The sequence below is a fragment of the Eleutherodactylus coqui genome, chromosome 7 (assembly GCF_035609145.1).
Source record: "Eleutherodactylus coqui strain aEleCoq1 chromosome 7, aEleCoq1.hap1, whole genome shotgun sequence".
NCBI classification, from domain to species: Eukaryota; Metazoa; Chordata; class Amphibia; order Anura; family Eleutherodactylidae; genus Eleutherodactylus; species Eleutherodactylus coqui.
In genome coordinates this window covers 114,098,958-114,113,737 of record NC_089843.1, presented here as the reverse complement: position 1 = coordinate 114,113,737, position 14,780 = coordinate 114,098,958, and positions in this window count along the sequence as shown.

Sequence of the window (14,780 nt, the reverse complement as noted above, 5' to 3'; positions counted from 1 at the left end):
CCAACTCATCAGACAAGTTGTAAAAAGTGTCTTGAGGTGTCTAAAAAGACTTGATAAATGGTGTTCAAACCATGTGAGACAGCTATCTGAAGCAATTTGTGCCAGAAAACTAAAATTTTCAATAATAAAGCTGCCACTTTGTTATCAGTCCTTGTTTACTATGGGTCTAATTTGCATATGTGCAACACACAGAGGTACATTAAAGCCATCTTCATAGGAGGCTGATTAACATATTAGTATGTTTTAGCATGTAGGAAGAAAGAGTCCAAGCAAATGTATGTAAACAGGAGGAGAACATGCCAATTCAATGGAGTTGTGATGGAATAAAGTCATACATATTTCTCTAAAGTATTTGCTTTTTGGTAGAAGGTACAATCAGACAAAAATGTAAAAAACATTATACACCTATTAGACTTTTTTTCCCCTGATATAAACAACTGAACTTCCAATCAGCCATATCAGTTGTCATTGTTTTTTTAGTAACTAGGTTAGTGATGAGAAAATTTTGAATTTGCCAAATTTTGGCTTGGTTCGAATTAGTTCAACTAGAAATGGAACTTCATTAATACTCATAAAACTGGTGTATAGAACTATCAGTGGTTAGCACTGTCCCTTGCAGCACTGGAGTACTAGGTTCAAATCTGACCAAGGACAACATCTACATGACGTTTGCATAATTTTCCTGTGTTTGTATTGGTTTCTTCTTCATAATATTTATCTTATATAGCTCATACATATACTGAAAAAAAGGAGAAACTCAAGGAGAATATGCAAACCTCATACAGATGTTGTCCTTGGTCAGATTTGAACCTAGGACCCCAGTGCCGCAGAGCAGTTTAATTATCATTAGCTCCTATAGTCTTTAATAAGCTACAGACCATAATTATACAGTCAGGAGTATGAGCTTTGATCTCCTCTATCATAACTGTGTGACAGAAACTGTATTATCATCAGTAACTGTGACAGGAGTGCCTGTGCCTCCCTGCAGCTAGGTCTTATGTAACAGCATCACACAGACCAAAAAAATGACTAGAAAATTAACATATAACACCAAGCAGATCTGAGGTGGTCAGAAGTAAGATCACATGATTATCTGAGGAAAAAGAGGCTGGGAGTTTCAGAGAGAGATAACTCACCAAGGTAACACTAGCTCACTGATATATCCTGGGGTATAGCTACATCACGAATGAAGAAAAAAAATACTGGATGGTCCTTTAATGATGTTTCACCCCATGTACAATAATTTGATATAATATCATTTAAAATGTGCTCTTCTTTCTGTGTTTCATGCTTAATTAGCCTGAGGAAAGAGTCATTGTACTCTGAAAGCTTTACAAATATAATTTTTCTGGTTAGCCAAGGCATCGCTTCTATAATGCATTTGTCTTTTTTATACAAGAGTATTTAACATCTCATATCGTTAAAGACAAAATGCTCATTATTACGTATGATTATCAATGGACTATGGAGAAAAGTTTCAGAAAAAATATTTTTAACTTTCCCCAATAGATCTTCTCCAAGTACATAATTTATAATTTATTAAATAGCTTTTTTAATGGAATGGTTATCCAAAATGTTTAAAGCATCACTTGGAGGTATAAGAAGGTCAAAAGATTAAGCAACAGCCAAAATGTTTAGTACAACTCTACCTTTGAATGTGGAATAACTAAGCATAAAGCTCTAGTGTGAGCATTATTAAAGCCCCTGCACAGTTGTTAAAGTTTTCAGAAAATGGAGCATAAGAGACCTTTCACACGGGCGGGATAATTCCGCCAGAATACAGCGGAGTTTGCCGCTGCAGAATTGTGTGCCAAAGTCTTCAGAGCTAACTGTGGATTTCGATGGGGAATTACAGGCTGATTTAAGCCATTTTCTACTCTACATATGAATATCCACATGGAGCCTTGTGGATTTTGGTGTAGAATTCATCGCGACTTGCAGTGCAGAATGCAGAGAATTCCACCTGTGTGAAAGGTCCCTAAGACAAAAAAACATAATGGCCCATATTTACTGACTTCTGTTTTCATGTCAGTGCAAACATCTTAAGATAGTTAGCACATTTTCATCACTCAAACAGGTAGACAATGAAATGTCTGTCTGCTATGAACAGACATATAATTTCAAAAGAAATTTGTACCATTTCCACTTTTTTACTTAATAAATTTGACCTACACTATATCTTCATGTATATTTCTTCACTGAAAAGAACCTTACTGATTATTTAAAATTTAACCTTTATTTTGGATCCCTAAAAGAACTAGTGTATACAAACAATCACGAACATATAGTGCTTAAAAACAGCTCCCCATCAGATAAGGAGGAGATGGAGTGTTCATCTGAGAATTACTGTTTATTGATGTATTAACGGCGATGATTAAATGCCTTTTTACTAATCAGAGCTTGATTCTATTTCTCTGTATCTGTCACAGTATCACTCAGATCTTATATTCACTCAAACGGTTATTCTAATGCTCTGTTTGCCGTTTATTTGATCAACCCACATTAAAGGAGAATGCTTTTACATACAAGACACTCTCCGTTATATTCTGTTTATGAAGCCGTCTATACGCCTCACTTCAAGCGTCCAAGATTCCCATTCTCAGACAATTACGGACGCATCAGACCTAAACTGATCCTAAATGGATCGATGATACTAATATTTTATACATGCAATCATTCATTCCATAACTCCATCGACGCGTTTCTATGACACCGATTCAGTGTGCCATTTCATCAGGATGGGTCTTTGTCATTTATCTGGCTCTTTGCCAACTAGGGGTCTGATAGCATTCCCGTATCTCTACCCGTATGTTAGGAAATAACATGCACCATATTAGCAGTCTTTTATTAGTTTTGGACTGTAAAACATTACTTTATTATAGGTGCAGTATGTCCGTATCGGTGTAGCAGGACGGTTCAGACTCAGTGTGATCTATACGGCATTCTATTGTAGCATATTGCCAAAGTATAGTACACCTATGTCTCTATTTGGCACAAAGCGGCTCCACTCTTCTCTAACACTGACTATCCATCAGCCCTATATATTAGGCAAAGTGGATAGAGTGTCTAGACTAATGCCTCTTAACACTCAGTTCAAATCCTGGTTAGTTTTAGTGTGACAGGTCATGCAACCTGATAATTTAAGTTGCCAGCTTGTGAACCACTAATTGTGTTGAAGAGCTTAGCCCCTTTCCCATAGTCATTAACCTTCAGCCCTTTGACTTAGGTAAGACGATAATGTAGTTGCTATTCTAAGTCCCCGTTTTTTAGGGGTTAAGTTAGCCAGAGTCCCCATTTTTTTAGGGGGTTTGAAGGTAGAAAGCGGCTTATGGCGACCGCTATGATGAACCTGCAGCCAGCCTGGCCGCAACAGTATAGACAGAGCTGGTCAGTGGGTCCGCAGCTCGCTCTTTTGTATCTGTAGCTCCTCCCTCACTCATTGGAGATGAGTCCCGTTGCTCCAATCAGCTAGCCGCCTCATTCAACACCCCCGGCGTATTCTCGCGATCTCGTGGCGTCATGACGTCAGTACGTCGTGACGTCGTGTCACGTGACTCCCTCCCGGTCATGTGACTATCATTCATCATCGCTCTATTGGATCGCTATGGCAACCAGGGTGCCTGGAGATAGCGCTTTGTATTCTCCGTGTAGTTATATGGATATTGACCCCTTTAGCATCCGTGAATCAGGTAGACATATCAGGGGGGGTCCTCTATATCTAATACTGATCGCCATATTTCACATATCGGCATCGATATATTACGCTGATATATTAGTTAGCAATCATAAACATATAGCCAAGGGCATTTCATGGGGCGGTTTATATGGGGATTTCCAAGGTATATCTCCAGGTGATGATAAATATTGCGAAATCAGGTAAGTAACCGAACGTCATTTCAGGTCATACCTCCATATATAGAAAAGTACACATCCATCTCATACTGCTTGACAAGGTTATCATAATGTATGTAGTCCTTTCAGAATAGTCCATGCTAAATATGACCTAAATTCGGATTATACATATTGATATGATATTTATCAATATTAAGTATATATGGAAATCCATTAGATTGAATACCGCAGGGCATGTATGTTTTGTTATACATATCTTAAGCCGTATTATTGGATAATCGGTTTGCAATACTTAAAGGTTCCACTACATGCTTATATATGGCTTTTTTCATCACACAGATCTTTCATGGTAGGATAAAGTGCATCATACCGTACATAGCACGTACATTGCCGCTTTCTAATGATAGCAGTTGGTTACTCAACGTATCGGGCATTCTTTTTATTATTAGCATGATGCAATTAGTCAACATCTCGGACATTTATATGAATGATGCGAATGACAAACATTCATTTAGTCCTTTCGGTACACACGTATCTAATCTATAGATCCAACTACATTCTTTCTGCAGGAGTTTTTTGTCCGTGTCACCTCGCCTACCGTTGTTCCTGATCATCTCGATCCCCCGAAAGGTGACTAACTCAGGGATACCACCATGTTTCTCTTTCATATGTGATGCCAAGCTGGTATGTTCGTTACGGTTGATGTTTCCTATATGTGCGAGTATTCTGCGCCGTAACTGCTGCATTGTTTTACCAATATAATCCTTAGGACAAGGACATGTTGCCATATAGACCACTCCACTTGTCCTACAATTAATGAAATCTCTTATGTCATACTCTTTCCCCGTTGTCGAGCTAGTGAACGTCCTACAGCGGTGCATGTACTTACATGCCTTGCAGCCTGAGCAAGGGTTGGAACCTTTGGTGGGCTCTCTCTGGAGCCACGTACTGATGGCTGATGCTTGTGGCATGTGGCTATGCACTAATCGATCTTTTAGGTTCCTCCCACGCCTATATGTTATCATTGGTCTTTCGGATATGCATTCCTTAATGTCAGGGTCTTTCATCAGGATACTCCAATATTTAGTCAGAATCGTTCTTACATCTTTAGAACGATCGTCGTAGGAACCTATTACTCTGATCGTTTTTCCACTCTCCGGTTTCGATTTTATCTCAAGAAGATCCTCTCTCTTACAATGTTTTGCAAAATTGTGTGCTTCTGATACAACACTTTCCGGGTACCCCCTATCATAGAATCTTTCGCACATCTCATGGGATTTTGCACCAAATTCCTCTTCGCTGGAGCAGTTTCTCCTAGCCCTTATAAGCTGGCTTTTCGGAATTCCTCTTTTTAGAGGTACCGGATGGTGACTACTCCAGTGAAGAAGAGTGTTGGTGGCTGTTTTTTTCCTGAAGATTGTAGTTTCCAAGTGATTATCTTCAGTCCTTGAGATGCAAAGATCGAGAAATGTGATTTCTGTCGTCAGAAGCAGGTTCAGGTTGTTGTCATTTAGATGTTTCACGAAGTCATGGAACTCTTCAGTACTGCCCGTCCACAGGATCAGTACATCATCTATATACCTCAGCCATAATTCGATGCATGAAGTCCATTTGTCGTTTTCTTCGCAAAACACTGACGTCCCCTCCCACCAGCCCAGGTATAGGTTGGCATAACTGGGGCACACGGGCTCCCCATAGCCGTACCCCTGAGCTGGTGGAAGTATCTTCATGTATACCATAATATTTTCAAAATCTTACTAGTAGCTGTGTGAATCAATGTCTGTGATGTTAAAAGACTATTATGCTGACCACATACTTAAGTTAAACGTTGGCAGAAATGCCTGATTTTGACCATTTTGGTTGATTTTTAAAATTATGTGCAGTGTCCATAGCAGACTATTGTCAATACTTGTGAGTCCACAGATTTGGTACAAAGAACTGAACAATGGTAAAGGTCACAAAAACATCACCAGACTGTGGTTCAGTGTTTAGCACTGTTGTGCTCCTAGGTGCAAATCTCATCAAGGACAACATCTGCATGGACTTTGAAACATTCCATACAGGTGTTGCCCTTGGGTATTTTAGAACCTAGAACTGCCGTACTCCAAGGCAGCAGTGCTAACAACTGAGCCACTACATCTGCTTAGAGAAATCTGACAATTAAATTTGGACCCTGCGTAGGGAAAACTGCCGATACATGTAATATACAAGTCATATACTACTCAGATATAGTATTGTTCCTCATATACACTCACAAGATAGCCGATGCTAAAAAATCACCTGAAATGACAATACTAGAATACAGAATAGCAGGTAGATCAACAGGTAAACAGAGTATTAGTACCTGGTGGTATTGTGTTTGTGAAGAGCCTCCCTGATGGAGCAAGCAGAGTATCAACTGTAGCACCTTCTTTATTTCAGAATTTCTACCTGAAATGGCAGGTACACTTTAAGATCATAAGGAAGCATTTGGCTGTGGCATTCATTGCCCATACTGCCACTATCTATTAGGGTGTTGATTGTATCTATGTGTAAATAGATTTGGTATAAAACTTATCTAATGATTGGTTATCTCAATATGTCTTTCTCCTTTTATATATATAGAATATCCAAATAGACAGATTACGTTTAATGATGTGGTAACCATATGCAGATGAAAGCTTGTCCATCCACAGCAGCGAACGGCTGCATTGTCTTGCCAGCCCTTTTGGCAACTTCCTGCAAAAACTGGCCACAGCGACTTGGCGGGGTGTTAGTCGCATGCAGTTACTGCATTGTTGGACCATACCCTTAAGGCAAGCATTTCCCATCATGTTATTAGCCTTTATGAGCAATAATGGACATCATTTATCTTGTAGAAGAAATATCTACTCCATGGATCACCTCCAAGCAACATTCTAAATGAGGTCCCCAGCTGCATCCTGGCAGGGTTTATCAGTTCCACTTTTTAGGAGTTTTCATCTGCCAATTCAGAAATTGTAGACTTTTCTTCCTGGTAAGTGATGATGCCAAGAATAAACAATGAACATCAAATAATAGTTGAGATAAAAAGAAGCTGTGTTGGCATAGTGATGAGAGATAGTCTTTCATCATGTTATCATGAGTAAGAAATATTCTATTATGAATCGCTACTGTACACATAAACAGATGACACACTGATGGGTGAAATGCTCTACACACACTCCATTCCGGTCTTTATTTATTATACATATATTATTTCAGATTTTATTCTGTTGTTGTAAATCATCACAGTGTGGACTATTTGGATTACTGAAGTGAAGAACGTTTCATTTGACATCTTTGAAAAAGATCACAATGGAGTGAAATAGGCATAATGATATTAATTGGGGAATCCCGGGATTTTTAAAACTTTTTTCCAATGCTGACTGATATATTACAGATAGGAACTGCATACTGCTAGTAATTCACAAATCTACGAAGTGTTACTGTATTTTGTTAGTGGTTTGTCATCACATTCCATAAATTTACGCTGCCCGTTCTACATAATTATTCTTCAGAACTTGGACCCTTCAACCCCCACACTTCTTGGACTCTGATGCACTTCTTATGTATACAAAGATACTAGATCTGATATGAAATAAACGTAGGAAAAAATGTGGTTGTAGGCGCAATCCCTTTTCACAAAGAGGCACCTGACATGTTTTTAAGCTCAACTCCTCTATTTTTATTAAGAATGCATCCAACATATAATAATAGACATGTTTTGGGGCAGTTGCGCCCCTTCCTCAGTATTGTATTTAGGGACACTCTCCTCTGCAAAAAGAATACACCAATGCTGGCTGTGTGTCCCCAGCTAAAATACTGAGGAAGGGGTGCATTGGCCCAGAAACATGCCTATTATATGCTGGATGAATTCCTAATAATAACAGTGGAGTCAAGCTTAAAACATGTCTCGTGCCTCTTTGTGAAAAGGGATTGCACCTACAACCCCTTTTTTTCCTACATTCATTTCATGTACTTGCACATCCTCCTTGGAAGGTGTGACGTTTCGTGGACTGGCTGCACCCTCTCAGACTCGTCATGAATTGAACAATCTCACTCCCATATATAGAATAAGGGAGGTGAAAAAGAAAACTAAATTCTCAAACCAAAACATCGGTATATAGATTTGCTCCACTCCCTCTTTTTTGCTCTTATCTTTTACAAGATGTGATATGGGTGGGCATTGAAGCCTACAGGTTCTGTATGGTATGTTGTGGCATATTGGTGAACATTTACTGTGACTGAGCCTAAAGATCATGCAAACTTGTAGGCCGTTGAAGTTGGTGTCCCAGATAGTTCCATACATGATCTATTGGTGATAAATCTGGCAACCAGGCAGGCTATGGAAATGTGGCCATGTTGTGGAGGCATTTCTGTGACACTCTTGCCATGTGCAGCCAAGCATTATCCTGCTGTAAGTCCTGCCATTAGAGGAACACATGTGGCTACAGGAAGTCCTGAACATATCGCTGAGCTGTCATTGTCACTTGTACACTACTAAGGGTGACTGACTGTCATATGCAATGGCTCCCTAAGCCATTACACCAGCAGTGGAGGCAGTGTGCTGCTCCACAGCAAAGGCAGCATTGAGGTGCTCACCACTAGGTCTCCAGACATGAACACAGCCATTGTCAGTGCCCTAACTAAACCTGGATTCATTGCTGAAGATATATATTACACAACGTAGCAGATGTCTGCAGCACAACCAAGAAAAATACCACAGCAGTGGGGGATCACCGTCAGTAAAGTGCGCGCTTACTCCCGGATCCAGACTCCAATGGATCCATCAATACTGGACACAGAAATTAGTAAGAAGCAGCACAGGGGGAACCAGGCATAAAAAATGGTCCTCAAGGCTTTAAAAGCACATCCTTTATTAGAATATCCGCAAATAAAAAACAGGCAAGCGACGTTTCGACCAGCACAGCGGTCCTTGTCAAGCTGTTGAACACTGACATAGCACTGAACATCTGCAATCAAATACATACCAATCACAGAGTAGCAATACAACACCCCCCCACCTTAACAACCCTTGGTTGGACCGCAACAATAGGTACCAGGTGTGGAGACACCACAGGTTCCAAAGCCGTCCTCAAATTGAGCATCATCACTGGTGCCCAGCCATTCAGATGTTGCACATACCTGCTGACAAACTCGCGATCGATGTCCACAAAACTTGCGAATGCACAATATGCATGCACAGATCGCTGGCGTGTCATGTGATCACACAAGGTCGGCTGATAAAGGGAAACAGCCCAAACAACTGTGCATGTGCAATAGCACTCGCATGGGATTAATGATGTTATATTACAAGACCCTGTGTACCCGCTGACAAACTCGTGATCATGGCTGCAAAGCTCGCGCATGTACGATAAGCATGCACGGATTGGTAGCATGTCATGCGTAATAGTGCTTGGATCTGTAAACACAGGTCGACAATCAGAAACCGTGATATTAGTGCCCCAGTTGCAAAACATTTTATATATATGGGTCATTCCATCCCTCAGTTGCACTATCACATTATTAATGGGGTGCCACATTTACTATGCGGTGGAGATTGGATAGGCAGATTGAAATATTTGGAGCTGCAATGGATCTTTTGGCTAGACACGCTCCAGCGTAGAAGTTTCAATATTGAGTACAATGTAGTACCTTTCTTTTAACGTGAATAATGTTTTAAACTTGCACTTATTGTCTATTGTTTTATGCAATGTATGTTCTGACATTCTTTTTTCTGCTTGTCATATAGTTGGTCATTGGAGAGGCTCCCCATTGTGGAGCATCTTGGTCAAGCCTGTCTGTTGCGTTTTACACTTCATCCTTTGTCTTTTTCAATACATGTCCCTTTGTCAGCTAGTGCTGACACAATTGGTATTATATTATTGGGTTTGTTCTCTATTTTTTTATTATCCCATCTATATATGCAACCCTTTTTTTTTCAAACAAATGTTTTTTCTACAATTTATCAATAAAAATAAATTTATGATATTGATGCTGTTTGTTTATTGATAACAGTCCCTAGGGCATATGAGATGTTAGGGTGATTTTAACTATCCCATAGTAACTTTAATGTGCTGAATTCAAATATGATGGCCATTTTTTTCTGCCACGTAAGGTTTTCCAGTTATGGGTAATAATGTAATCCAAGTGCCTATTAAATTAATCCAGCAGGCTCGTCATTAACCTTGCTTAATAAAAAGAGTAACAAAAGTGATTGGGCAACTATTTCGCAATCACTGTTACACACCGCGTGCTGACTGAACACTATAAGGGTAGGTTTATGTAACATATAGGGTATGTTTCCAAGTAAGTTGGAATCAATGAACTGTTTTTTACAGGTTATTGGTTAGACTGGAACTATTTTTCAAAATTTAGTGACAATATGGCTGGGCAGTGCGGAAGTCTGAACAACCCAGACAATTTCTGCTAGGTCTGCGGACAGTCCACAACAAAGACACAGCAGAGGAAAATAACATCCTTGGTAAAGTACCTCTATCACAAGTATTTCAGAATAAAGCTTGATGACCAAGATAAGAAGTGGCACCACACACCATCTGTGTGTCATGTAACCCTCATCTTACACAGGCTGAAAGGCAAGAGTAGAACGCTATTCGCCATTCCGATTTGGTGGCAAATATGCTAGCTGATTATGAGAAAGTAGGACCTCGAATGTCACTGAAAATGCACTTGCTTCATTCATATATAAATTTCTTTCCTTCTAACCTAAGTGATGTCAGTGAAGAACAAGTGGAACCAAGACATCTCAGTCATTGAAGACCGTTACAAAGGGAAGTACAATCGAAATATGTTGGGCGACTTTTGCTGGGTCTTACAGAGCGAAAATAATGTTTCTTACAGGAGGAAGTCAAGATCCAAGCGTCATTTTAGACCAAAAACAGTCGAATAGCAATATTGCGGCATGTCCAAACTGTTATCTATATATAAAATTGAATGTATGCGTGTCTGTCTGTGTGTCTGTTTGTCCTTTATGCGCTACTACACCATTCATCTGATCGCCCTGAAACTTTGGGAAGTTGTTGAGTACACTCCTGGGAAGATTATAGGCATAGTACAACTATCCTACGATAAATGGCGCGCGTGCGAGCGTCGTCGACAGTTACACCCCCCCCCCACGTAGATCGTTCGATTTCCATCACTGCCACTAATTCTCTCACTTCCCAATGTCGTAGAAACATGAAATTTGGCACGAGTATTGATTATGTCATAAATAGGAAAAGCTAATGGGTCCCAACTCAATTATTCAATTCTATGCGCCAAAGAATTAGCGTCCAAATTTTACGTACAGAATCGAATTCTCTCGCTTCCCAATGTAATAGAAACGTGAAATTTGGCAGGAGCATTGATTATGTCATAAATAGGAAAAGCTAATGGGTCCCAACTCGATTATTCAATTCTATGCGCCAAAGAATTAGCGTCCAAATTTTACGTACGGAATCTAATTTTCTCACATAAAAACTTGAAATTTGGCACGGGCATTGAATATGTCACAAATAGGAAACGCTAATGGGTCCCAACTCGATTATTCAATTCTATGCGCAAAAGAATTAGCGTCCAAATTTACGTACGGAATCTAATTTTCTCACTTTCCGGTGTCATAGAAACGTGAAATTTGGCACAAGCATTGAATATGTCATAAATAGGAAAAGCTAATCGGTCCCAACTCGATTATTCAATTCTATGCGCAAAAGAATTAGCGTCCAAATTTTACGTACGGAATCGAATTCTCTCGCTTCCCAATGTAATAGAAACTCGAAATTTGACACGAGCATTGATTATGTCATAAATAGGAAAAGCTAATGGGTCCCAACTCGATTATTCAATTCTAGGCACAAAAGAATTGGCGTCCAAATTTTACGTACGGAATGTAATTTTCTCGCTTCCCAATGTCATAGAAACTTGAAATTTGGCACGAGCATTGATTATGTCATAAATAGGAAAAGTTAATGGGTCCCAACTCGATTATTCAATTTTAAGCGCAAAACAATTGACGTCCAAATTTTATGTACGGAATCGAATTTTCTCGCTTCCCGATGTAATAGAAACTTGAAATTTGGCACGAGCATTGATTATGTCATAAATAGGAAAAGTTAATGGGAAGTTGTTGAGTACACTCCTGGGAAGATTACTGGCATAGTACATCTATCCTACGATAGGTGGCGCGCGCGCGTGCGAGCGTCGTCGACAGTTATGCCCCCCAGACAAAGATTGTTTGATTTCCATCTCAAGCACAAAAGCAAAAGGCATTACGAGCAACGGGATGCGTGTTCAACTACAAAATCATGCATCCGCCGAACGTATCACAAGACAATTCCTGGATATTGAGAATGCTGAGGTAAAATAAAAGCTGCGCTGTGATTGGTTGCTATATATTATACTGCTGAGGTAAAATGAATGCTGCGCTGTGATTCGTTGCTATTTTTTATATTGCTGAGGCAGAATAAAAGTTGCGCTGTGATTGGTTGTTATTTTTCTTACTGCTGACGTAACATGAAAGCTGCACTGTGATTGGTTGTTATATTTTTTACTGCTGAGGTAACATGAAAGCTGCGCTGTGATTGGGTGTTATATATTATAAAGCTGAGGTAACATGAAAGCTGCGCTGTGATTGGTTGTTATATATTATACCACTGAGGTAACCTAAAAAAGCTGCGCTGTGATTGGTTGTTATCTAGATATAGAAAAACGAATGTATGTCTGTCTGTCTTCGCAGCAACACGCGACGGGTAAGCTAGTCTTAAATAAGGGAAATGGTTTGAAACTTGAAAGTGAGACGTGATAGCTATTATTCTATTTTACTGGTGTTATCAGCAGGTTTTAATTTTACAGAAACATATCAATTACTTTCTGTTATGAAATTTTCTTAAAAATTTGTTGCACAGATAATTATTTCTTTTGGTGGACTTCACACCCTCAGTCCTAGATTTACTACACATTCGTGCACATTCGTGCATTAAACAGACAACCCATTGATTTCAATAGCACTGTTGTTTGTGCGCAAAGACTCATGTACAATCAGATTCTTTTTCAGGAATGATCCCGAATTGTTGTTTTTGCATTTCAATAGAGGCTTCTGCAGCTCCATCTACATGGAACAATTAATAGTACTGTATAAGCACAAACAATCATTAGTGATGTTATTTAGGCATATGTGATCTTCTGTTGCCTGTCTTCCCATTGTTCAACCAGTTTTGGTACACTCTTGATACTGTCGTTTGAGAACAGCCAGCAAGTGTGACTGTTTTTTCCAAAATATTGACTCCAGATCTCTGAGCAGCAAAAATATCCCTGTGGTCAAAGTCATCACATCACCACATTTACCAATAACTGTCAAATGCTGCTTTTTGCTGCACAGAAGAGAGGTCAGCACATTATCTGAGAGCAGATTGTGATGTGGACATCACTTTGTATTGCCTTACTGATCAAAAGATGTCAAACAGCAGCGGTTCCTAATGCAGTGATCATTCTGTGTAGGTCATTGTTGTTGGCAGCACATTTCTATTTACACAGGAAGATGTGCTGCAGACAACAGATGATTTTTGGTGCCTCATAAAAGATGTGATCATTCGATCAGTGGCAGCTTCACAAGGATAGATACCCGGATAAACACACGTTCAAACAAATGTTTGTTCCTGATCATCTTTCAATGTAATTAGGACAGGAACAATACAGAAGACAGAGAGTAAAGGTGGGTTTACACATGACGAATGTTGGGCAAACAATGCCCAACACTCGTCCCTGTGTGTCCTCGCTCCCGTGCTCCTGCACGAGAGCTAGTAGTGCTGGCTCACTCACAGAGTGGCCAGCAGGGGGGCGGGGCAACTGCAGGAGATTTCTCTCTTCTCGCTCCCCCACCCATCTCTATTGACATAACACAATACCATTCCCTACTGAACGGCCGCTATTTACAATGAACGATGAGCGATCAGCTCATCTTTCATCATTTAGGCTGCATAAATGATGGACGATGAGCTGATCTCTCATTGTTTAGTGTAAATAGCGGCCGTTCAGTACTGAACAGCCACTGTGTTATGTTAATGGGGAGGGGTGTGGGAGCTAGAGGAGAGAAATCTCCTGCAGCCTCCCCACTGAGAGCTAACGATACTAGCTCCCGTGCAGGTGCATGGGAGCTAGTATGTGTGGGGACGAGTGTCAGGCATCATTTGACCGACATTCATCCCATGTAAAAGGGAGGGAGAGATCTCCCTCCCATTCCCCCCCGCTCTCACCTGCCACTCCTGCCGGCACCCAAATCTTTGCGAGCGAGCAGGCAGGAACTCGGTAAGGACGATACTCACTCGAGTATCTGTTCTTACCGAGTATGCTCGCTCATCTCTAGTCAGGACCGGTGGCTCTCGGGGTTTCTGTGCCCGCACCGCGGGTCCTATCACCTGGGCTGATGGTGTGTGGCGCAGGGGAGCCCCGGTCTTGGTGACCTCCCCTGGCCGCCGCCGTCCTGGCCGCCGGCTCCGGCCATGTGCATCCCTGTTGCCATGACTTCCTGGGAGCTTTTGCTCTGCAGGTGCTGGGGGGGGGGGGGGGCTATTCTTCCAGCATCTAATTTGGTCCTGCAGCTGTCAGACTCCCCACCACAATCAGCTGCTGGGGCAGGAGTTCTGACAGCATTTAAACTCCCCAGTTTCTCCTGATCCCTGCCAGTGTATGTTTGTCTCCAGGCTACACCCACGTTATTCTGATCTAATTCCCTATTGTGACTCTCTGCTTTTGGACCCGACTTTGACTTCACCTGATCCCTGGTACCACGTATTCTCCTGTTGCCGACCCGGACTTCCTGACTTGCCTCTGTGTCTGTTTGTCTCTGTATTTGTTTGTAAGTCTGACCCCTTGCCCCACTTCCCTAGTGAGTATAGGGATTGTCACTCAGTTGTTGCCCTGGGGCCTAGCCC